This window comes from Euprymna scolopes, chromosome 26 (genome assembly GCF_053919585.1).
Source record: "Euprymna scolopes isolate OS-2025 chromosome 26, ASM5391958v1, whole genome shotgun sequence".
NCBI lineage: Eukaryota > Metazoa > Mollusca > Cephalopoda > Sepiida > Sepiolidae > Euprymna > Euprymna scolopes.
This window is the reverse complement of record NC_136507.1, coordinates 59,414,413-59,439,998: the sequence shown is the minus strand read 5'-3', so window position 1 is coordinate 59,439,998 and position 25,586 is coordinate 59,414,413. Positions and strand designations below refer to the sequence as shown.

The window sequence follows — 25,586 nt, the reverse complement described above, 5'->3', positions numbered from 1 at the left end:
AGAATGCGAGTTAAAATATATTGTTTAAAAAATATGTTAGAATTAGAATTGGGGATTCTTTTGTTTGCTAAAAGTGTGTTTGGAGAAACATATGTAAAGCCACATGAAAATTAGTCACGTTTAAAAATCACACTTCTAGCGTTATAAACAAAGAAGTTTTCTCAATATAGGATTCTGTGGGTTCGGAGTTAGAAGAGTGGGAAGACAGAGTTGAAAGTTAAGAGTTGATGAGAGATGGTCAGTTGGAGAGGAGAGCCCCTTAGAAGCGAAGGGTAGAAGATTAGACCATGTAGATTCAAATTTGAATTTGTTACGTCACCGATTGTCCGATTGAAGAATAAAGAAACCAACTATGTTGTAATTGTTGTCCTGTGTCGTCATTACTCACATCCAGAAAAGGTAAATGTGTTTATCATCATCTTATAACGAACTTTGTGTAAATCCTTCCAAGTATTATGTGTCCTCCCCACCTCTTCCTCTTTATATGTGTATAAGAACTGTTGCATATATCATGCAGTCTGTATTAATAATATGAAGTCCCCAAGAATTGTCACAGTCGTCATAATGTAATATATATAAATGTCTTCTCTCCCTCATCAACACTATCGTTATGTCTGTATTACATGTACCCGTTATATGTACCCAATATGAACTCCCGTCATCTTTAAATATGTACCCCCCTATGCAATATATATATATATATATATATATATATATATATATATATATATATATATATATATATATGTATGTATACATATATATATATATGTATGTATACGTATATATATATATATATATATATATATATATATATATATATATATATGTATGTATACGTATATATATATATATGGTACTATAAAGATTTGGAAGAAAATTTTTTTTAATAGAATATATTTGTTGTTTTCACATCGGTTTCTATTCAACCCATACTTGGGACCCTAACAGGTACTACCACTCCGGGTCAGAGTGGACCTGGGAGCAATGGTAATTAAAGGATGGCTCCACACTCCCCAAAGCCCACAAGCTGGGGCCTCACCACTGGATATAGTTTAAGGTCATATCCAGGACCCCCATTGAGGGACTTTTACCCTCTGCAGGGGGGCAGTCGGCGCATTCTAATGCTCCACCGACAGGGCCATATGTATGTGTGTATGTATATGTGTGTATATATATGTATATATGTATATGTATATTTGTGTGTATGTATGTATGTATATGTATGTGTGTGTATGTATATATATATGTATATATGTATGTGTGTGTATGTATATGTATGTATATATATATATATACTTACATTATGTTTATATATGCATATATATATATATATATATATATATATATATATATATATATATATATATATATATATATATAAACATAATGTAAGTTTTGTTTTCTGCAGTACATATATTCTCGTTAAATTTGTTTAATAAATCAAATTATATAAACAATGGTCTAAGAAATAAATGTAATAAATTTTAGAATAAAAATTTTAAAGAATAAAATGGTTTTAAGGTTGTACATCTTTTATAGATGATCAACCTAATATGACTATGGTAGCTTACATGGGCAAGAAATAACTAATTTATTACACTTTAATTTCTACATATCAGCACAAAAGATAATTTATATGGATCTAAAATGCAATAATAAATATTTAATTTTTAATTCCGAATAAATAGAGGAAGAAAGGTAAGCGAAGAAGATGCATTCATTTTATTGTACCTTTGTGCCTTCGTAGTTATTAGCCTAAAACTTAACAAAAATCATTTTATATTGTTTCACAATTATATTTATGGTACTATAAGGATTTCTTGTAACAGTGTATAAGTAAAAAAAAATATCAAAATATTTTAAAACAGGCAAAGATTAATTGCAATGTGAGTTTATAATTAATATTATTAGTATTCATAAGCGGCCTTGAGGCATTTGTCCGTGTACTAAGCGGTCTCGCCACATCTTTGTAGTGACGTTTTCGCATACAGACACTTAGGGAAGGCTTATTTTTATTTGACACACAAACCGGCTAGTCTCGGCGCAAAACAAAGTAAGTATATAATTTTGCATAAATCTTATTTTATTAGAAAACCACCTTCAACTAGAACCCCTACTTCATCTTTATTCTCGATTAAAATATTAATATTGTATTCTGGTTTGTTGAAATGTGTTGGTTTATTCGTTAGCCCCCCCCCCCCCGCCGGGGAGGCGTTGTGTGAAAGAAAAAAAATGGTTGAGAAAGAAAGACGACTACTATTATTTAATATAAGTTATGTTTGCTGAAATAACTTATTTAATAGTGTAAGTGCGTGTTTATTTTTAGTTCCATGTACTTTACGCACAAAGAAAATATTTATTTAAAAAGTGTTAATGTTGACATTCATAAAATATAAATTAAACAAGTTTTCTAAATAAAATATGAGTCATGGTAAAAAATAAATGTTTTTACTTACAGGTTGTATATGATTTAAAAAAATTTTAAAATTCATTTGTTTTCTTGATGGAATGGGAATATCGAATTAAAACATTGAATTATTTAGAAACTGAATAATTCGAGTAAACCGACACTTTCTTTACAAAACACAGTATGCGTAATTGGGTTATTCGGACTACTCATCTTGCTGGTTATATGGACAATGTTTCTGCCGATGTAACCTCCCATCTTCATCGTCAGCTGCAATTATTATTATTATTATTTTTTTTTTCAATCTCTTTAACTTTGACGTAATTTCAAACACCGAAGAGACATTTCGGTGCTAGTGCATAAAATGATCCGGACGTAAATAACGTTATTTAAAAAGCCATTCTTAACATGGGGAGGGGAGGGTGTTTTGTACCTATTCTATACTTCAACCTTACAATTGAATAAAAAAAATACTTATATATTAATTAAACTTGGAAATACGATTTAAAAAATAGCGCAGATCACTCTCTGCACTAGCACCGACATTTCAGCAGTTACAGTACGCCTTTTGCCACCGTGCTAAAACGTTATTTTGAAAGCCATTCTTAACATGGAGAAGGTATTTTGTAACTATTTTTTGTTTCCACCTAACAATTTAATAATAATAAAAGATATCGTGAAGCTTGAATTTAACATGAAAAAAACTATCTAAAAATAGCGCGGTGATAAAAGTGCACACGCACCGAACTTTATTCTATTTGAACTCTGGAACCATTACGGAATTTTGACCTGAGCTCTTTGATTTAACCTACGAGAATAGATTGTTCTTGTTCTGTCAGCCATGATCGAGTAGAAGTCTTAATTATTATTATTTTTTTATTGTCTGTAGTTAGTAAGAACCAGAAGATTGTCATTGAGAACTGATAAATAATCAATGCTGCTAACCGTTAAAGCCTAACGGTTAGACCATGGGTTCATGTTGTGTACATCTGGAGAAGGTTACGTCGACCGAAATATTGTGAATACTAATCCAGATAATCCTCATTTTGAAAACAATAACGTACTTTTGCACTTTACGCACCGGATTTCCGTAAATATCCGCTCGGGCTCGACTGACAGCTGACGTAAACCGCTGGAATATGCCGAGTGCTGATCGAGTTCACTAGCCGTTGAAAAAAAAAAAAAAAAAAAAAAACGATAATAAGCGCGCTTAGGCAATAAAAATTGAAGCAGACGACTTTTAATTGGAAGAAAAAATGTAGTTGGTACTTACTTCTACAGTGTAGAAATTCTACACTTTATCGCCGAAACTGGAGACGCCATTTTATTTCACGCACCTGTCGTTAAAATGCAAGGGAGAAATCAGTATTTGAAACTATGGCCGAATAACAAAAAAAAAAAAATAAATAAATAAATAAAAAATAAAAAAATTAAACTAGATAAACTTCCGGAAAGAACTATGAAAAAAGTAAATAAAGAAAGTGAAAGAGATAGGTACGTGCAAAATGAATGCCGATGCTGAAAATGTATAAACATTTTGGGTATTATTATACAAACACCGTGACAGCGAATTAGTAAAATCTTTTACGTAGTATTCTGTTACGTTTCGGTGTGCTGAACACGAATCTGAAAACAGGGTTAGGGTTAGGGTACATTTTTTTCTACTAATTCGCTGTCACGGTATTTGTATAAATTTACCACATTTTGACCCCTCCCTTTACTTAAAAATTCACCAAAAATCAGGAAATTAACCAGTTTTAATGAAATTTTCAATATTTATCAAATAATGATCGCGGAATATAATGAACTAATTATTTTTATTTAAATTTGAGTGGGAATGTATTATTTTGTTTAAACAAAAATACCTTTACTAAAGTTATACTTTTCAGTAGTAAATAAAAAACGCAAGAATTTTTTTTTTTTTATATATATATATAAATAAAGAATCGTAATTTGTAAGAATTAAAAAGAAAATTTCTTTTATAGGAACATTACAAAAAAGCCCCTAAAGTCCGTATTCGATATAATTCGAAGAAAATGAATTTCTCGAACTACCGATATTACCATTGAATTAAGTATTGTTTATTTAATATATTCACACAAAAAAAATTATAATAACGAAAATACTTTTTTTTTTTTTTTAAATTCCAGATTTCGCATAATTTTTATATGCAATATTTTAATAATTTTCTTGCTCGTAAGAATGTGAAACTTTTGGCGTAACATAATTTTTATATAATCTCGAACAATAATTTAAAAAATAATTAATTTTAAAACAGGAACTTAAAAAAATGATAAAAATTGATACAAATGTTCAGAATAGGAATGTATGGATGCACGTCTGGGGGGGGGGGAGAAATCTGACACCCCTACCTCCTTTTACTTCATTTTGAAACAGCGTTTCGATTGGCTGAAATTTTGGGCTTCCTTATAACCGTGCTTACATTTTTTTTTTAGTTTGTTGCGTTTTTGGCGAACGGTAAATTACTTGCTTTTTGAGGGCTAATTAAGTTTTTTTTTTTTTTTTTTTTTCACAAACAAGGTTTTTTTTTTTTTGTGATATCTTAGGACTTTACTAATTATCTTTGAAATAGACTCAGAAAACTAATTATCTTTTAAAGGATTTTTATAATTAATTTATTTAAGTTCAAAATTTAGCTGAATTGTTTAGCTCGCCATGAAAACATTTTTCATAACTTTTTTTTTTTCACGTGTACAAATATTTTTTTCGTTTTGGAAATTAAGTTTAGTCCTTAACATTTCAAATACAATCAAAAAGTAGTCGGAAACCTACAAAACAATTATGATAAATCGGCTTTCAAAACTAGGTCCCCCTATTTTTGTCCGCCCATTTTTGCCCGTACCTAGAAAGAGAACATATATCTGTAGCAGTTAAAACATATCCATAGGCACCTCCAAAAGTCGCCACAGAATTACCCCCCCCCCATATGTAAAACGATGGAACTTTATTATAAATTAATATTATCAATATAACTTTTGTACCATTTAAAAGAAGGGTAAAATTAGCTAGTAATAATTAAAAAAAAATTTTTTTCATCTTACGAAAATAATGAACTTGCGAGACGAAAATCTTGTTTTTACATAATTGGCGTTTTAAAATAACGTTCCCATGTTCGAACGTGAAAACATACCGGTGTTTAATAAATCTAGCAAAATAAACTAATGGTCAGATTTTCGTGAAATTTTTGATACTTATCCATTTTAGAATGAAATTACATATAAAATGCAGTTTCCTTAAAATATACAAGGGGAAAATTTTTTTAGTGCGTGTCCCCCCTATTTTTTTTTTCGAAATTTGAACAAAATATATTTAAATCTATCGAAATTTCTATTAAGAAATATAAGAGTTCAAATAAGTAAAATATTTAATTTTTAAAAAAATTAAATACACGTATTGAACAAAAACTTACCTTAAAGTTGCAATTAAAAAAAATATAATTTTTTTTTTTTTTTTAAATAGCGTCTTTTCAAATTAATATATACTATAATCAGTTGAATTGCCAAGAAAAAAAAAACATCCTAAAATTAATTTTTAAAAGATGAAAACGATTAAAATTCCATTATTTCAAAATGTTCCGTTACAACATAGATTTTTAATATATTTAAATTTTTTTTTTAATATTAAATTTTAATATAAACATGGCTCTTGTCAGTTATATTGCTAGATTAAAACCGATTTGAAAATATTATTGCATAAATATTAAGCATTTTGTAGGCCCTCCCTCATTTTGTCTCTTTTTACCAAACAAAATATGGAAGCTGTTAGTTAACCAAATGAACATTAAGTAAAACCGTATTTCGTATTTAATATATGAATGTTTATAATATTATTAATCATTAAACTGTGTAAGTCTTAAAACCTAACAAAATTATAACAAAGATTGATTATTAATTGCAGTTTTTTTTTTTTTTTTTTTTTTTTTTACAAGATAATCACCACTTATCAAGGCCCAGAAGCCACTCGGGGATAAGGGTTATTGTGTGTACAGTACGTTAGTGTTGGAGATTTGATAAAGTGTCTTACTTAAGGGAGCGGTTCATCAGGAATCTGTTTTCCAGGTTGTAGTCAGGTAGGAAACAGGCAACTGGAACAGAGTTCCACAGGCGTGCACTTCTAAGAAAGAAGCTCTGTTCATGGAATCCACGTCTTGATTTTGGCACAGATAAGTAGTTGGGAAAAGTTTTGACAGTGGTTTCAGCTAGGCGGGTGTTTATCGTGAAAGATTGGCGAGTGGGGACCAGAGATTGATGTTCAGATGAGCACCTGCCGTGGTAGTAATGATAAAACGGACAGGCTCGCAACGTCTCCTGTGGGAGAGAGGTTGCAGGGAAGAGAAAAGGGCATCACCCACTAGGCCACGAAGCCTATTTTATACTCTGTCAAGGCAGGATAGGCTGTTTTTAGCAGCTCCTGCCCAGATGTAGCAGCAGTACTCCATCCTTGGGTGTACTTGACTTTTATATAGAGAATTGCATCAGGGGTGAGATATCTTCTGGAGCAGTAGAAGGATCCTACCATTTTTCCAGTGACCTTGGTAACTGACTTGATGTATGTGTTCCATTTCAGGTCAGGAGTAAAAGTCAAGCTCAGAAGCTTATCAAAACATGGAGCTTCCCTTAGACGAGAGTCATTCATTTCAATTGATGGCAGATGGGGATCAGAGCGTTGATGATGTAAAGATAGGAGTTTGGTTTTAGATGCATTAAAAGTAACCAGTCACCTCCTCCCCCACTGTATCATGCGCTGAAGATCAGAGGAGAGAGAATCTGAGAGAACTTTGTCATTTATGGCCTTTGATGTATTGCCATAGATGGTCGTGTCATCAGAAACAAAGGTTTTAAAAAATCATTAAGTCGTTTCTGCTTTTCCATAGTTCGTATAGTTAACACAAATCTGACGTTACGGGATCATGCATATTTTTTTTTCACATTCATTTGGCAATGCCTATATATCCATAATTGTTTAATTGGAAATTTTTCGATTTAATTAATGAAAACGGGAAAGTTTTTCATGAAACATATTTTTTTATTAAAAACAGAAAATGAAATGACATATTCATAATTGTTTAAACTGGGCGAGCGCCATTTGAAAAACATTGTGAAATGAAAAAAAAACTAAAAATAACAAAAGTGAATTAGTATATATATATATATATATATATGCAGCTAAAAAAAAGCTTTTTTTAGCGATAATAAAAATTGTAATAATTAGAGGAAATAAAAATATTTATATTCTATTTTTCAATTTTTTTTTTTTTTGTAATTAGCATCTGTCAGATGCCATCTGATAAATGTTATTTCTGTTTTCTAGTGTTTTTTCATTTGATCGGCGCTTGGCGTATTCCGGCGGTTTAGACCGAGCGGATATTTACGAAAATTCGGTGCGCAATGTGCAAAAGTACAAAAAAGAAAAAGAAAAAAGACTTTGTTTCGATGAGGGTGAAAAAAATGAAATCAACAAATTGGTGGACAAGGGCAGACAACTCTAATACACGTTGAAACTGACAAATAATCCATGATTATCCCTTGCCCCCTTATATTCTTTAGAGAAATATGTCGTTGTCTGTCACTTGGCAAATTTATTTTTTGTAAAATAAAAAAACAAAAATCTACTTGATCAATTTTGAAGATTTTTCGTGACAAGTAGGTAAAGAAGTTTTTCACTTTTGTTTTTCGCTCGAAGTGCCAATCTGAATAAGTAGCAATACACATGAAAAAATTGAAATAGCTTAAAATATTTCAATATTGGTATACATAGAAAGAGCTTGAAAGATTGATAAGATTCGAAAAAGTTATCAAAAAGCAAATACATAACAAATAAATGTTATCAAAGGCAAGAAAAGTTAATTTTCTACCTAACTGGATATGTTTTTAGTGTTTTTATTTAATGTAACATGTTTATTCAGCTTGAAAAACATACAGTACTTACCGATGTATTGGAAAGTTAAAAATGGCTGCCGACTATCTCTTTCACGTGGTAAGTTTGGGAAAATGAGTTAAAAATAAAAATACTAGACAAAATACTGTTAAAAACCCGCCGAATATATATCCACCTTTGTCACACTAATATATATTGAGCAAGTTTCTAACAGTATTTTGTCTGTTTTTTTTTTATTTATAACTCATTTTCCCAAACTTACCGCCTCAAAGAGAGAGTCGGCTGCCATTTTAAATTTTCGAATACATCGGTAAACACTATTTTTTGAGCTGAATAAACATGTTACATTAAATATAAACACTAAAAACATATCCAGTTAGGTAGAAAAGTAACTTATCTTGCCTTTGATAACATTTATTTGTTATATATTTGTTTTTTGACAACTTTTTCAAATCTATATGCATAGTAAGACAAATGAGATTTTCATACATCTTTTGATTTAAAAAAAAAACATTTGTGGCTGTTCACAGTAAAACATTGTTTTAATTCGCTGTTCAAAACTAATGCAATGAATAAAAGTGCATGCAAGCTATATATCTACAAAAGTTTATTTTGCTTTTTTAATCATGTTTTTAAATTTGACCAGAAATGTGAGAAATTATAATGGATTCATAATGTTGAATTGGTTGGGATTGTTGTTATTATACATTCTGAAAACCGAATAGTTCTAAACTAATGTTATTCTGATAACAAAATAGCTCTAATTAAACATATCAGAACATTTATATTCATATTTTTCTTAATTTGTTCATGAATAAAAATTAAAGAACGTGTGTTGTTTATACTGTGCTATGACTAATACTACAGCTGCTGCTACTAATACTAACTTAATTTGACCAAACTCGAGAAATAGAAACAAATTATTATTAAATTATTATCAATTACCACGGTCCTACTCAACATAGAATACTTTTAATTGATAAAGATAGTAAAAAGAATGATTTACTTACTAGTGGGTGTCCGATGAAATTTTTTTTTTCAAAATGTTCGATACTCGTCATATTAAAGTCTTATTTTTAACATGACAAAAAAAGAAATGGTCAAAAATATTTCGGACACTTGACAGTATTAAGGTTAACACCTCTTCTAATTGGTTCCCAAATTTCATGACGAAATTCTTCATACAATCATGGTACGGGCCTTTAGAAAACAGGGAGGGTCATTACAAAACCTTACCGAAAATGCCATTTTATGATGTTCACATTTTTATCACTTTATTTGCTTAAAACTCTTAAAATATATAATGTACATTCATATTTATTAATTCATTTGAAATTATATTCATTTCCAAGCAAAACAGTAGTAATTTGAAGTGCTTTGGTTTGAAAAATATGGCTATTTTAGTAGAACTACCTTGAAATCTGTGATTATCCAAAGTGTTTTTTTCGTCCGTGTGTATTACTAGAGTAAGCACTCAATATTTATATAGCTTTATTTTTATCAGCAGCTTTTATTCATTTGAAGCTTTTTTTAAGAATGTCAATTTTAGTTTCAGTTTCAATATTCTCCTCTTTCCTGTTTAACAAAAAAGTAGAAAGGAAAAAATAATGAACCTACATATGAAATGTTTTAAGAATTATTTTTTCCAATACTCGGGCATTACTTTAACACATGAAACCCAGAATTGTTCCAACGCCAAACTTTAAAATTTGGAACATTTTGTTTTATCAAGCATTTCTTCCAAAAAAAAAAAAAAAAATTAGTGTCCTATTATAAGCAGTGCTGTTTCATTGTATCACAAATCATTATAGACAAGCACTTTTCCCCAGCCGTGGATCGAATCTACAACCATCTAGTTGACATTCGGCAACTCTACCCACAAGGCTACGAATCCGTGCCTGTTATTTTAGCGGGGAGGATAGATATCTAGTGTCCTAACCTATTTTAAACCTAGGTTAAATTTTTTTTTTATGTTATATATATATATATTAAGATTGTTTGACTTACTTGTAGTTTCATCAAATACTTTTGTATGCAAAATCCGATCCCGTATTTTGCTAATACCTACCCTTTGATGAGAAGAAAAGTATTTCTTCAAAATTCCGTGGATTAAGGACTATCCACTTATCAAGTGTTTCCTTTTCAGATTAAATATGTTTTTAACTCTTTTTCAAAGTGGTTTTTAACATGTTTTATTAATTGTTTGCTCTTATATATATATATATATATATATATATATATGTGTGTGTGTGTAATTTATGTATATATAAGTTTATTTTCTATTGTTATTGTTAGTTTTAAAATTTGTATTGCTCCCCGCTAAAATAGCACACAAAAAAGAATGGGTGAACCAGAGATCAACTGGGCCTTTGTCCTGTAAGTGCCTGCTCATTGACTGATTAGGAAGGGTGCGATGGAAACTAGAAAGCTGATTGACTTACTAAAAACTCAGTAGAAGGTGCGGATATAAAAACACAAGTCAACCACAAAATCCTTGCATAAGCCAGATGAATCCTAGTGTGGATGAAACGCAGAATATTTTGTGTAGCTAAATTGACGGCACTTGTACAGTTTAATCAAGACATTAAAAAATAAAAATATAAAAAAAAAGTTTAAATTGTATGTATCCGTTATGGAATGAAGTTCTCCGGAAAAAAAATTCACTTAATTTCATCAAGTAGTTTTTGTTTTACAGCGAAAAAACAATTTATAATACCGAGCAAAAGGTTTGATTTTTTGGGAAGAAAAGCTAGTAATAAAGATGGGGAGGGAGTGTCTGTGCTTTAACCGGAGTTATCTCTCTGTGGCGTGTTCTAAACTCCAAACAAAATTTTAAAATATTCCAAGATGTCTGCCTTCAACGCGCTCTCATAAAAACGTTTTTTTCCGCTGTAAAAAAAAACAAAAAAACTACTTGATCAAATTAATTGAAATTCTTTTTTAAGATCTTCAGTTCAAAACGGATACGTACAATATAACCTTTTATAGATGTTTTCACTTTTAATGTCTTGGTTAAACTGTACAAATACCAAATTGCCATGTATATTTTATAACTTACTACCTAGCTCTACTTACGTATTGAGTACTGTTGAAGTAAATAAAGTTTATGCATAAATTTATACTTTCGTATATTAATTTATGTGATCAAATGAAGTAGTCATCTATATATATATATCTATCTATCTATATATATATATATATATATACACCAAGCTAAGTTGGCGATACGTCCGTGATGATCAGAGTAGTGACTTTTTTTTTCTCTAGAGTTGTATGGTTCTGTACATTTCTAGGAGGTCCACCCTCCCAGGCTTAACTCTCTGGCTAATTGAGAAGTGATTTAATGCTAATTATCTGAAGCACCCTTACTGAGGAATGCAAGCAGTTCTGTAGACCAAATTGCTCTTCTTTTCAACAGGCTTTTCAATCCCCACCTTCCAACCTTGTCTCGCATCTTCATAGGAGGGGGGTAAATACTAGTTCTAATTCTGGGTACAACCTTAAATGTAGTAGCTTTCACATGTGTAGGGCCACTCATCAGTTGCTATTACACTTGAATCTGTTCTTACCCAAAGTGGTATTACATGCCAGAGTCACATCTATAGATGAAAATAATCTATTGCTTATAAACTATTTAAAAAATATCTATGTATCAAAATGAATTAATCTACAAAACATGTGGTTTTCACATAAAATTAACTAAGAAAAATTCACCTGCTGTAAAAACTCAACAATCAGCGAATCAATCCCTCCTTTTTTATATTATTTATTTCAATCCTCTCTAACTTTGAATTTGAAGATCAGGGTTCTTTACACGAAATTTGTTTTTAAGCATGATCTCAGATGTGACTAAATATAAAATTTATATTTGTTAAAACCCTGATTCTTATTGAATCACCAAAGTTTAATCTGGTCAGTACTTAAATAGGTGACCGTTGATGAATACTATTCCAGAAGTGGATTAAAAAAAAAAATAAAATCCTTCCCAGCTATGGGTTAAATAGTTGCTGTTGCAATGCTATTTACTCTGGTTGCATGCCGGCTTCTTCCCTCGTCTATACCACATCCCAAGCCATAACAGCTGATGCACAACAGTCCTGAGCAAGTTCATACGAGATAGCTGACTAGATGGATAGATTTCAACCTAGAAAACAGCAAGTCCCTCACTGGAGACTAACCCCTGTGCATTTAGGTTTTTTTTTGTATTTATATATGAAAATTGCTCCAGACAAGACATGAGGCCACTTGATGTAAGGAGTTAAAAAAAAAAAACACTTCAAAGTGAAAAACTACTCATTGATAAGTTAGATGGATAGATTTAAAACCAGAAAACGGCAATTCTTCCCTCTTTGTCAGAAATATTACTCATGGAATGTGAGGACTACAGCACAAAATAAGGGAAATGAATTATGAGGCTACCAGAAGTAAAACTGAGGTTCATTTTTTTATTTTCTTCCAATCTCCTTGATAGTTGTTGCACAGTTCCTCAGCTGTTTATGGATAAACTTGCACCATCTAAACAGATAGAGAGGATTATGTTGCAAAGTAATTTCTTGTTTGGGCAATAAACTGCATAACTAAACCATTGAAGTTGTTGCAACAAGACAAACATAAGAGATTTTAGGCAGAGAACAGCAGTTGCGACACACTTGACCCATCAGCAAAAAAAAAAAAAAAAGTGTCGGAGGCAGTCATTGTCAAAGACTTTTGACTTCCACTGATTGGTCATGTTTCACAGCCATAAAGGTGGGTTCATTGGTCACCAATTGGTAGATATGCTGCTTGGTTGACTGTGGGATCTTCCAATCTAACCCCTCCCTCGGTCCTGGATATGACCTTAAACTATATCCAGTGGTGAGGCCCTAGCTTGCAGGCTTTGGGGAGTGTGGAGCCACCCTTTAATTGCCATTGCTCCCAGGTCCACTCTGACCCAGAGTGGTAGTACCTGTTAGGGTCCCAACTAGTGGTGGGATGATTAATCGGAATCGTTAATCGTAAGAATCGTGTATTTTGGGAGGTATCGGAATCGCATCGTTAAAAAATACCTTAATTTTCCGATTCCTTCATTACAATTCTTTTAGTCTGATGTTGAAAAAAAGAAAAAAATTTCCTGATATTTCTAACCGCAAGAGAAATGTAGCATGTTATAAAAAGAAACCAAAGAAATTCATTATTAACAGGGCAATGCTTAGTGCCCCTCCCTTACAAGGTTCATTCATTCAGATCTATTGTAATCAAAACTACAAAAGAGTTAACTTGAAAAGAAGTATGCAGGGCTCTATATTGCAAGTAAAAATTAAAAAAAATACGCTTATCTTTTTGGTGACTGTTTTTTTTTTTTTTACTAACAAATCTTCTAATACTGAGTGAAAATGCTTTTTCAACTTATATTTTCTTAAAATAAAACGAGCAAAGTCAAATTATTTAAACAGTAAAAGGTTTAATAGAACAATATACTTTTTTTCTTTTTTTAAAAGAAGGCTTTTGAAAGAAATATCTCTAAAATGAAATTGATCACGTATTATTTCGCAAAGTTTTGACAGTAGTCGGCTTCTTTTAAAGTTTAAAAAAAATCGACCCCATACCTATCTCTTCCAAACCTAAAGTTATTAAATAACCCTTTCGTTAATTTAAGGGTAATTAATTCAATTCAGTCAAGTTTTTTTTTTTTTTTAATTTCATTGAAATAAAATCCATTATTTTTTTTTAATTTTTCTCCAGAAAGATAAAACCCTGAATTTGATTATATTAAAAGCAGAATAATATAATCTTTTTTCTAGAATTTTAAATTGAAAATTAAGTGTTTTGCGCAGTTTTTTGCCGAACGAAAAAGAAATTAATATATTTTTTTAAAAGGTTTTGTAATCAATTAATTTTTATGTCTAAATAATATTTACGGTTAATTAAATAATTTCATTTTAAAAAGTATTTATAAATAGAATTTTACTTAAGACTTATAGTTTAGCAATATTGAACCGCATCAACCATGTGTGAATTGAACACAGTCAACCAAAAAAAAATTCAAAAGAAAATGCATATTTGCATTTCATTATGTAAACTTTTATACATTGGTTTCAAAAATTAAATTCTTTAAGTTTTTTTTGTTAACTACCGGTTGGTACAATTTACCGCCCCATCCCTTTATATTTTTTTCTTTTTGTCTTTTTTAGCGGATTATTTTCAATTAATTATCCAAATAAGTGACTAGCTTTAAAACAAAATTTAATAGTAAATTATTTGTTTACAGATAAACTGAATTTTCTAATATGGCCCAAAGTCCAAAAAAAGTCTTGCATGGAAACTTTTTGAAGTTGATGAGTTGAAAGCCATTTGCAAAGTCTGTCAAATTAAAATATCGCGAGGAATAAAACCATCTAACATGACCACAACCAACATGTTAAAACATTTAACTATGAAGCATCCAAATAAATTGGAGGAGCAAAATAAAAAAAAGGAACAAAAAATTACCAACTAGTCACTCAGAGCAGTTTTATTACTGAGGGTCGAAATCGCAGTGTTTTTTTCTTTTTGTTTTTTTTGCCTACGTCACCATCTAGGTGTCACCAATTTTTTTTTAACCCTCCTTAACTTCAAAGAGTAAATACAATATATGCAACTAAAAAAATAATTTTTAAAAATGCTGATTCTATTCATGAAAAATTCTTTTAACTAGAAATTAAAACTTAGGTAAAGATAGCTGACTGACAGCAACAGGAGCACTGGTTAACTACTGAACCACGTGGAAAGGTGTGTGGGGGGGAGGAAAAAAAAGGAAATTAAATGATGATAATAAATTATGATAACCGTCTTTGAAAGGCACTAAACTCCTAAAATTTACTTCTTTAAAATTTTAGGCGGCACTCCCCGGTGATTTTAACGCACTCTCTCTCTCCAAAAAAAAAAAAAAAAAAAAAATTTAATTTCTAAGTTTGGGAAAGATATATTTATTATAATCGAATTCCTGTATGAAGACCTTATCTACTTTATTGGACGTTAATTTGTGAGATAAGTAATTTTTCAATGTTTAATATGTTTTTAAAGTTTTAATTATCAATTAAATTTTTTTAATTGCGTTTATTTTTCAATTTATTTAAAAAAAACAGGGTTTTAAATGTATTTTTCAAGGTAACAAGCTTCGAAAGAAGTCTAATAAAAAAAATCACTTAATTTTTAATTTCGACAACCCTGAGAATTTAATTATTAAAAAAATATTGAAAGGTGACATTTTTTTATTTAACATTTCTATTAGTTCAATTACTTTCTTTCAATAATTCATTTCACTCAACAAACTTCACCATTTTTTTAATTTTTTATTTTTTTTTAAATCTTTTTCTGTAATTTTGGTAATTATGTTTGCTCAATTTTATCTAGTATTTCATTTGTTTTTTATAGTGGTATCATTTTTATATGTGTTCCTTTGATATACCCTATTTCAAAATTAGTTTGGCTAAACTTATTCTTCATGTTAGAAACAACGTGTAAAAGCAATGAAAAAGTAAGAAAAATAATAGGTGTTAACTACTCCTTGTGAATTATGGAGGTCTGAAGAACTGCCGTCACAAATACAACTATCAATAGCCAAACAAAAAATCGTTTTTGAAATTCCTTTAATTGTAACTTTTTGTTATATCTACCTTTTGGTATAAAACACAAAAACTTTCGATTAATGGTATTTCTCATATATGGTCGTTAACTTTGGAAAGGTTATTTTGTATCTACGGCGCCATGTCACGTGGTATATTGTTTTTTTTTTCATTACGCACGTTCATTTAAAAATTATTAAATTAAATATTTATCTTTTTTATATTTAATTAGTATATATTTTCTTTCTCTTCCGCTATATTTTTTTTATTTAATTCATTAAATCTGTTAATTATGAGGACCAAAATAATGAATCGTGTGTATTTATTCTCTAATTTTCTTGTTTTTGTTCTGTTATATAAATTCTATTTTATTTGTTTTTTCTCTGAAGGATAAATTCTATTTTCTTTTAGTTTTTTTTTCTGTATTCCAATTAAGTAAAATAAATTTTCTCTAAAATAAATTTTGCTAATTTTTCCGTTTAGTTTACTATATAATAATTTTATTTAAACCAAAACACCACGGTGTAGACATAAAATATCTCTTCCAAAGTTAGGGAACATATTTGGGAACTACCGACCATAAGTATAAAACTACCTGGTATATTTCAAAACAATAATTCCCTAGGAATCGTACTTGGTATCGGAATCGTTAATCAATATTTTCCTGGAATCGGAATCGTATAAAAATTAGGAATCGTCCCAACACTAATCATAACTCAATCCCAAAACTGAGGAATATTTTGGCATGTATTTTGTGATTAAGATATATTGGAAAAAGCCTTAGGTAAACAAACGTTGATTAACTCAGTTTTAGTATATATATTTTTTATTATTTGTATTAAATTTAATTTCAACAAATAAATTACAGCCACTATGAAAATGTAGAACTATTGTCATACTTCTCAGTGTCTAAAGAAGAGAGAAAGAAAAAAAATGTTCCTAAAAGATGAACAAATAGATGATTTGACTATATAAGTGCTGATTAAAGCTTAATCATAAAGAGTTTACTTCAGTTTAAGGAGTGTCACTCTCAGAAGTGGATTCAATTCCTGTTGTAATGTACATTTCATTGTCATCGTTTGTTATGAAATAGTGCCACCTTTTAAAAGTGTAATCTTTACTAGGTAAAAAAAAAAAAAAAATGGAACAATTTTTAATTAGCACTTAACTACTATACATTTCTAAATGTGATACATATAATGGGATTGTGAGAATAGTTTTTCTTGAATGATACTGAACATAATCTATCATAATTTATGTTTAGTATAATGTTGGATTTGAGGAGGCTTTTTTTCTTTTTCAGTCTCTGAGAAGGAAAACTCTTAATCTTGGTCTCCCTGCATAATCTCAAGATTGCTTTGGTTGCCGAATCCATTGACGAATTAAGAAAAATCTGGTTGGAGATTGTATAACTTCTCATTTTGCAGGCATTTTTCAGTGAATTTTTTTTTTTTCTTTTTTAAGTGATTTTAGGTGAATATAATGACTTCTATCTTTACATCATCAATGCTCTGATCCCCATCTGGCATCAATTGAAATGGATGGCACTCATCTTGGGGAGGCTCCATATTTTGACAAGCAAAATTCTGGTATTGACCTTTACTTCTGACCTGAAATGGAACACGTACATCAAATCTGTTGCCAAGGTCGCTAGAAAAATGGTGGGATCCTTCTACTGCTTCAGTAGATATCTCACTGATGATGCAATTCTCTATCTATATAAAAGCCAAGTACGTCCAAGGATGGAGAACTGCTGCTATATCTGAGCAGGAGCTGCTAAAAACAGCCTATCCTGCCTTGACAGAATACAAAATAGACTTCGTAACCTAATGGGGGATGCCCTTTTCTCTTCCCTGCAACCTCTCTCCCACAGAAGGGATGTTGCGAGCCTGTTGTTTTATCGTTATTTCCATGGAAAGTGCTCATCTGAGCTCCAATCTCTGGTCCCCCCCCCTTGCCAGTCTTTCAGGAAAAACACCCGTCTAGCTGAAACCACTGTCAGTAATTTTCCCCACTCTTTATCTGTGCCTAAATCAAAACGTAGATTCCATGAACAAAGCTTCTTTCTTAGAAGTGCACGCCTGTGGAACTCTCTTCCGTTTGCCTGTTTCCAACCTGACTACAACTTGGATGTCTTCAAGTCCAACATAAACAAGTTCCTGATAAATCGCCCCCTTAAGTAAGACACTTTATCAGATCTCCATTACTAACGATTACTATGATATTGTCCCATTGATTACTGTACATGCAATAACCCTTATCCCCGAGTGGCCTCCAAGCCTTGATAAGTGGTGACTTTCATGTAAAAAAAAAAATTGATGGGTTCTATTTTAAATAATATTCCAGATTTTTATTAGAAACATACATAAAATCAACATTATGATAATCACATCAACACACCAGCTCTTGTTAGATCACTGAAGCAACATTGAGCTTGATCACTACCTGTTAGAGAACATCAACAGTTCTCTGCAAAAACCTAACCTCATCAGCTCACCTGACCTGGATATACATATGACTGGGGATCACTTGTTAATTTAATATTCCCTTGACACTTTCTCCCAGGGATTTATTGCTAGCAACATTTTTTTTTTTTTTTTTTTTTAATTGTGATTGTAGTTTTAGGTATATATGACTATTCTCTACAAAAAGGTGAGATTTAACCATTCTCAACAAAAAGATGAAACAACTATTATAAAAAGTTGCCAAGATGATTCCTGTATCAAATATACCATGTCAAATGTTGACAATAAAATTAAAATTTTACAACAAAATTTTGCTCACTTTTTTGTTGAGATATATTTAGTGAGAAATTTACTCTAGAATTTACAAATTGTGCACATTCTTGCGAGAAAAAAAAAAAAAATTAATATAAATGGTCAGGGTTTGTTTGAAATAAAAAAAATACCATTCCTACATGCATAAGTTTTAAGTAAAAATACAAAACAAAAAAATCATTCAAATATATTGCAGTTTTCTTTCTATTGCATTTTATCAATATCGATTAAAATAGGTTTATTAATGTCTCTTTGAAATGTGATGATGTCCTATACAATAGAAAGGATAAGACACAACACATTTTTGACATTGAGCAATGTAATTCAAATCAATTTAGCATAGTTTTTATATGACGATGATTAAACAATGACTTGTTTTGTATATTTGTTGTAACCTTATTTATTATGCCTCTTTGAACATTGTCTTCAGCATTAATCTCATTTCAACTTTAATAATGAAAATCTCAGAGAACATATATTATGAATATGCAGATCAAATCGTCTTCAATCTAAAAATAAATCTCATGAATGTTCCTATAAATTCATTTCTTTTTACCATTGTTTCTGATTTTTCAAAAAGTGTATACGGAGTCATCACTTATCCAAGCCAAAACCACATGCGTAAGGTTTGATGAGATTGTCAGTTGGATGATGAACACCATGAGAGGATTGGTAAAAGATAAACAGAATTGAGCGTATTTATAATCTGATAAGGCAGAAAAAAATCTAACTTTATGGTAGATTAAGTTTTTGAAATCTTATCAATAAATTACCAATGTGAAGAGATATTAGATAAATTTGTTTGAAATTTCGAAATTTTATTATTTTAAAATAATTTCTGGCATCTATATAATTATAAAACTCTGGACCTTGCATCTTGTCTTCAATGTACGGGCTATTCCATTTTTTAAAAAAGGGATGACAGATGAATTTATATATATATATATATATATATGTGTGTGTATGAACGTGACGTAGAGGCTAAGGAATGCAGGTGGAGAGTTGTAAGCCTTGGTTTTGATTCTAGCTGATGGCATCCGTCATATATATATTTTTAAGTTTTGATCTCACTACTATATATTAGGTTCAATATAATAATTGGTAGAGAATTGGCTCTTTAATTTAATACATAATCTGCATGAATTAAAATATCATATTTAAGCGTATCTTACGATCAGGCAATGCTGGATGCCCTGCTATTACTTTCATAAAAATTATTATTTACAATAAAGACCTGTCCCCAATGATACATCTTTACTATGTATTATTGTTGCATGTTGTTTCGACATTTCTATAACTAGCAGAGACACTCAGTATTACCCATGAATGAAAGTGATCCTTATGTAATCTTTCAGATAAGATTGTACACTGCTCTGTCTGGAAACGAGACTCGTAAAACTGCCCATCTTTGAGGTTCGATTGTGAGCTAACGAGGAAAGAACCAAACACTTTTTTGAGGAATTTAAGTTCAGACTATCAAGAATGTCTAGAAACAAAAACAAAATTCAATTTCCAATAGTGCCATGTTTTTTTGGTTTGCCTTAGCCTAGGCACCGCCAAAAATGGCCGAAAAATCAAGTTTTTTTTAAAAACGAAATTACATTTATGAAAATCCATTATTTCTGAGTAACTTTTTTTTTCCAGAAAGATAAAACCCTGAATTTTATCATATAGAAAGCAGAATAATGTAAAACTTTTTCTACTATTTTTAATTAAATTTGAAATGTTAAATTTTCCCCAAAAGTTAATAATTGGCGTTTTTTTTTTTTTGCACAAAAAACGTATATAAATAGTTTAAAAAAAAGAAAGTTTTTTGAAAGAATTAATTTGTTTATTTCTTGTCTAAGATTTAGGGTGATTTTCTATGAGAATATGCAAAAATATTATAATATAAGTACCTGGATTTCAAATAATTCCACTTATTCATATAGGCAACCAATTACTTCGAGTCGATTTGATTACTCTGTTTACATTTGTACTTGATAAAAAGCAAACTACGGAAGATTAAAAAGCCAAAAGAAAAACAACTTATTTTTCAGTGACGAAAATTTCAATGTATTATTAATGCTGAGGCTGGCCAGTACCAGATGGGTGACCATTTGTATGAGTTTGGTTTTTAATGTGTATATGTGTGTGGGCCAGGCTCTCCAAAATGGGGAGGGGGGCAATTTAAAGCAGAATAAAAAAAAAAATTATTTCAGCGCGTTTGGTCCACGGTAGTCGAAAGGCGGCAAACGTTTCCAAACTGGATCGAAAAAATGATATTTTTAATACAAAGGGCACAATATTTATCGAATTTTTTTTTTTTGTATCAATTCTTCAAAGCATGCCCTGTTTAATAATAGTCATGCATTATTCGGCTCGCTAAAAAGAAATTGTTAATTTATTTATCAAAGATTTTAAAATGGCTTTTTTTGTATAAATATTAAAAAAATTTATTTTTTGTTTTGCTTAACTTAAATTAATTATTTTACTTAACATATTCACCGAATTTCACACTTCAAAACTCAAAAGCGGGATAATTAAACACAATCGAAGTTCTGATATTCAGACATCAAAATAAGGTATGCAAACAAGTTTTTTTTTTTTGTTTTTTTTTTAAATCTATAATCCCGTCCCTTACAACAACACAATATGTTTTGTTCAGTTTCAGATGATTATTTTAAGCATATTTGGAACCCCCTCAAAACAAGGGGGGTTTTATAAGCAAAAAAAAAATATATATATAAATATTGTTTATGAAAAATAAGTACACTGTTATAAAGTTCATTCTTTTAATAATCGCTGAAAATTTCGTATTGATTGGATAATTACCTGATTTTTAGTAGATTTTTAAAAAGACGGTCCGTCAAAAAGTACTTACCTGCCCCACCAGTTTTGGCGGTGCCTACCTTAGCCCAATACTCAAATGTGGACTTAAAAGTTCAATAACTCAGAAACACTTCATTTTCAGAGGTTTTAAATGTGATTTTTGGATTCCTCGTGTGGAAAACCTTGTCCATGCAAATTTTCAAGGTTCTACCTAGTCTAGAAATTGATTTATGCCCAAAACCGTAATTTCATAATTTTGCGAATTTGCGCCTCGATGCGATATACGTAAAATACCAAAATTGCGATATTTCCAGAAGCACTTAAAGTTAAAAGCTCAAATTTTCAGGATTCTCTAGTTTTTTTGATACCAACATATATGGTGAAAGTTTGGAAAAAATCTGAGCGGTAAGGGTGTCAAAGAGTTTTTTTTCTGGATGATTTGAGATGGAATTACCCAGGTACACAGAAGAAAAAAAAATATTGTCAGTGGTTGTAGCTAGACAAGTTCCTGCAGTAAATGTTTTATAGAGAAGAACCATAAATTGGAGCTCAATCGATCACCTACCATGAAAATAATGATAAAGAAAAGGACTAGCAATATCTCCTCTGTGAGAAAGAAGCTGTAGAGAAGAGAACATCTCCCACTAGATTTCAAAGTCAGTTTTGTACTTTGTCAAGGCAGGAAAGAGTGTTTTGAACGGCATCTCCCTGGATATTACAACTGTATTCCATATTTGGATGTATTTGATTCTGATACTTTCTGGAGCGATAGAATGATCCAATCATTTTCCCAACAACCCTAGCAACAAATTTAGTAGCTGATCAAGGCAGAAAGTATTCATTTCGATTGGGGCAAAATGAGGATCTGAGTATTCGTGATGAAAGGAGAGAAGCTTGGTTTTAGATGTATTAAAAATAATCAGCAACATTTTTTCCTGTTGCACTCTTTGCTCCAGGTTGGAAGAAAGAGGAGGACAGATCTTGATTGATAAAGGTGATCAGTGTTGCCACAGATGGTTGTAGCATCTGCATAAATATGATTGAATGAATTTAGATCATTGATAAAGATCAGAAAGAGGGTTAGGCTGAGGATAGAACTTTGACACATATCGAGTACATTAGGCACCGCCAAAACTGGTGGGGCAGGTAAGTACTTTTTGACGGACCGTCTTTTTAAAAATCTACTAAAAATCAGGTAATTATCCAATCAATACGAAATTTTCAGCAATTATTAAGAGAAGAATGAACTTTATAACAGTGTAGTTGTTTTTCATAAACAATATTTATATGTATATAATTTTTTTTTTTTGCTTACAACCCCCCCCCCCTTGTTTTGAGGGGGTTCCAAACATGCTTAAAATAATCACCTGAAACTGAACAAAACATTGTGTTGTAAGGGACGGGATTATAGATAAAAAATTTTTTAAAAAACTTGTTTGCATACCTTATTTTGATGTCTGAATATCAGAACTTCGATTGTGTTTAATTATCCCGCTTTTGAGTTTTGAAGTGTGAAATTCGGTGAATATGTTAAGTAAAATAATTAATTTAAGTTAAGCAAAACAAAAAATAAATTTTTTTAATATTTATACAAAAAAAGCTATTTTAAAATCTTTGAAAAATAAATTAACAATTTTTTTTTAGTGAGCCGAATAATGCATGACTATTATTAAACAGGGCATGCTTTGAAGAATCGATACAAAAAAAAATACGATAAATATTGTGCCCTTTGTATTAAAAATATCATTTTTTCGATCCAGTTTGGAAACGCTTGCCGCCTTTCGACTACCGTGGACCAAACGCGCTGAAATAAATTTTTTTTTATTCTGCTTTAAATTGCCCCCCTCCCCATTTTGGAGAGCCTGGCCCACACACATATACACATTAAAAACCAAACTCGTACAAATGGTCACCCATCTGGTACTGGCCAGCCTCAGCATTAATAATACATTGAAATTTTCGTCACTGAAAAATAAGTTGTTTTTCTTTTGGCTTTTTAATCTTCCGTAGTTTGCTTTTTATCAAGTACAAATGTAAACAGAGTAATCAAATCGACTTGAAGTAACTGGTTGCCTATATGAATAAGTGAAATTATTTGAAATCCAGGTACTTATATTATAATATTTTTGCATATTCTCATAGAAAATCACCCTAAATCTTAGTTAGACAAGAAATAAACAAATTAATTCTTTCAAAAACCTTTCTTTTTTTTTAAACTATTTATATACGTTTTTTGTGCAAAACAAAAAACGCCAATTGTTAACTTTTGGTGAAAATTTAACATTTCAAATTTAATTAAAAATAGTAGAAAAAGTTTTACATTATTCTGCTTTCTATATGATAAACTTCAGGGTTCTATCTTTCTGGAAAAAAAAAAAGTTACTCAGAAATAATGGATTTTAATAAATGTAATTTCGTTTTAAAAAAAAACTTGATTTTTCGGCCATTTTTGGCGGTGCCTAGAGTACATAGATGCTGCTTCAGATTTCTGCTCCTCAATGACTTTAAAAACTTGTCAGAGAAAAGATTCAATGGTTGAGAAGACATTTTCAGATATTCCAAAGCTAGTTAACGAAGCAAACTTTTTTCTGTCAAACCCTATTAAAGGCCTTTCATATGTTAGGAGCTATTCTCGACCATAATTATTGGTCTCTACAGACAAATTTCTTTCATTGAACTTTGACAACCAAATATTTTCATTTACTAGCTAAATAGAAAGTTACTAGCCAAACCCACATAATTTTTAGAATATGACATCTTCATTCCATGACAAGTACATCATAAAGATTTTACTGTATTTTCTTTTTAATAAGTAATTCTAAATATGCACCAAATTCGATGTTATGATTTGAAGGTATAATAAACATTGAAATTTCTTCAGGTGTTTTTAAATAATCTTCGTTAAAAAAAAAAAAAAGAGTACATTGTTCTATTAAACCTTTTATGGCTTAAATAATTTGACTTTGCTTGCTTTATTGAAAGGTTGGAAAAGCAATTTTTTGCTCAGTAATGAGCTTTGGAAGATTGTCGGTGAAAAAAAAAAAAATCGCCAAAAGATAAGCATTTTATTATTTCTAGTTGTCACTTGAAAAAATCACTCGCAAATGCAACAGTTTTATTTGTAACGTAATTAACTGATAAATATGCATTGAATTATTATCAAATAAGATTGCATGGATAGAATTCTCTTGTTCTCATTGACTTGAAAAGTGACATTGATTTTATGTATTTAAAAGAATATTTATCTGAATTATTTTTACGATAAAAATAACATAGTAGATAAGCAACTATTATAGATGTGAAAATCTAAGCAGAGTTGGCATCAGGATCCGTTGTCTTTTAGGTGTTTCTGCCTCTTTGTGTGGCAAGCAAAGATGTGTTAGATATATAGAATGACAAATCAATTGATCAAAAATGGTAACACTGCTTCTCGGCATTCCTTTGTGTGTTCGCAGTTAAACTTCAATTTTGCCTGTAATAATTGAACCTTGCTGTTTTTGGTGTTGGGGTTAAACACTTAACGAGTAACTACAACTAACGAGATGGATTTCATGCATGCCAGAAAATCCTGAAGCACAATTTACTTTATATCAATCTTCTCTATAAACAAGTTTGACTCGCATAATAAGCAAACAAACTATAGCAACAGTAATTTGAAATTTCCCAACATTTATTTATATCTTTTGGATTTTCCAAATATTTAATACAACAAATACTGATTAAACGGTTCAGCGGTTGTCTAGGTTATTATAAATCTTATTGTATTTCTGAAACAGGACCCCATAAAAAAGTCATAAAAAAGTTGTAAAATATGGAATGTCCTTTAATCCGAATCGGCAACAAAACCCCTTTTTATTTATTTTTAAAATTTTAATAGAAGGTTGATTTCTGCGAAATCCCTTTGCTTTATTTTTCTTTCTCTCAAAACTGTCTGAAGATATCTGCTTACTGACTTAAATACACTTAACATTGGTGTTATTGTTTTTTATATTTTCCTTCGCAATATTCAATCACGTTTTGCAAAGCCAAAAACAGGACAATTTTCTCTAACAAAAAAAACAAACGAATAAACTAAACGCCATGAATAAATATTTGAAGAACTTGAA

The 25,586-nt window shown here is 30.5% G+C and overlaps 1 protein-coding gene across 3 annotated transcripts in view; it reads left to right on the top strand.

Annotated features, from left to right (window-relative positions):
- The first annotated feature begins 1,740 nt into the window (after nucleotides 1-1,740).
- The window catches only part of LOC145248088 (uncharacterized), a 119,053-nt gene continuing 95,207 nt past the window's right edge, over nucleotides 1,741-25,586 (top strand). For 2 of the 3 annotated variants that reach the window (XM_080109874.1, XM_080109873.1), the window contains exon 1: nucleotides 1,920-2,056. The gene's annotated coding sequence lies outside the window, so the exon portion shown is untranslated. Of the gene's footprint in view, nucleotides 2,057-25,586 lie in introns of all 3 variants that reach the window. The other variant, XM_080109875.1, reaches the window with a different exon arrangement.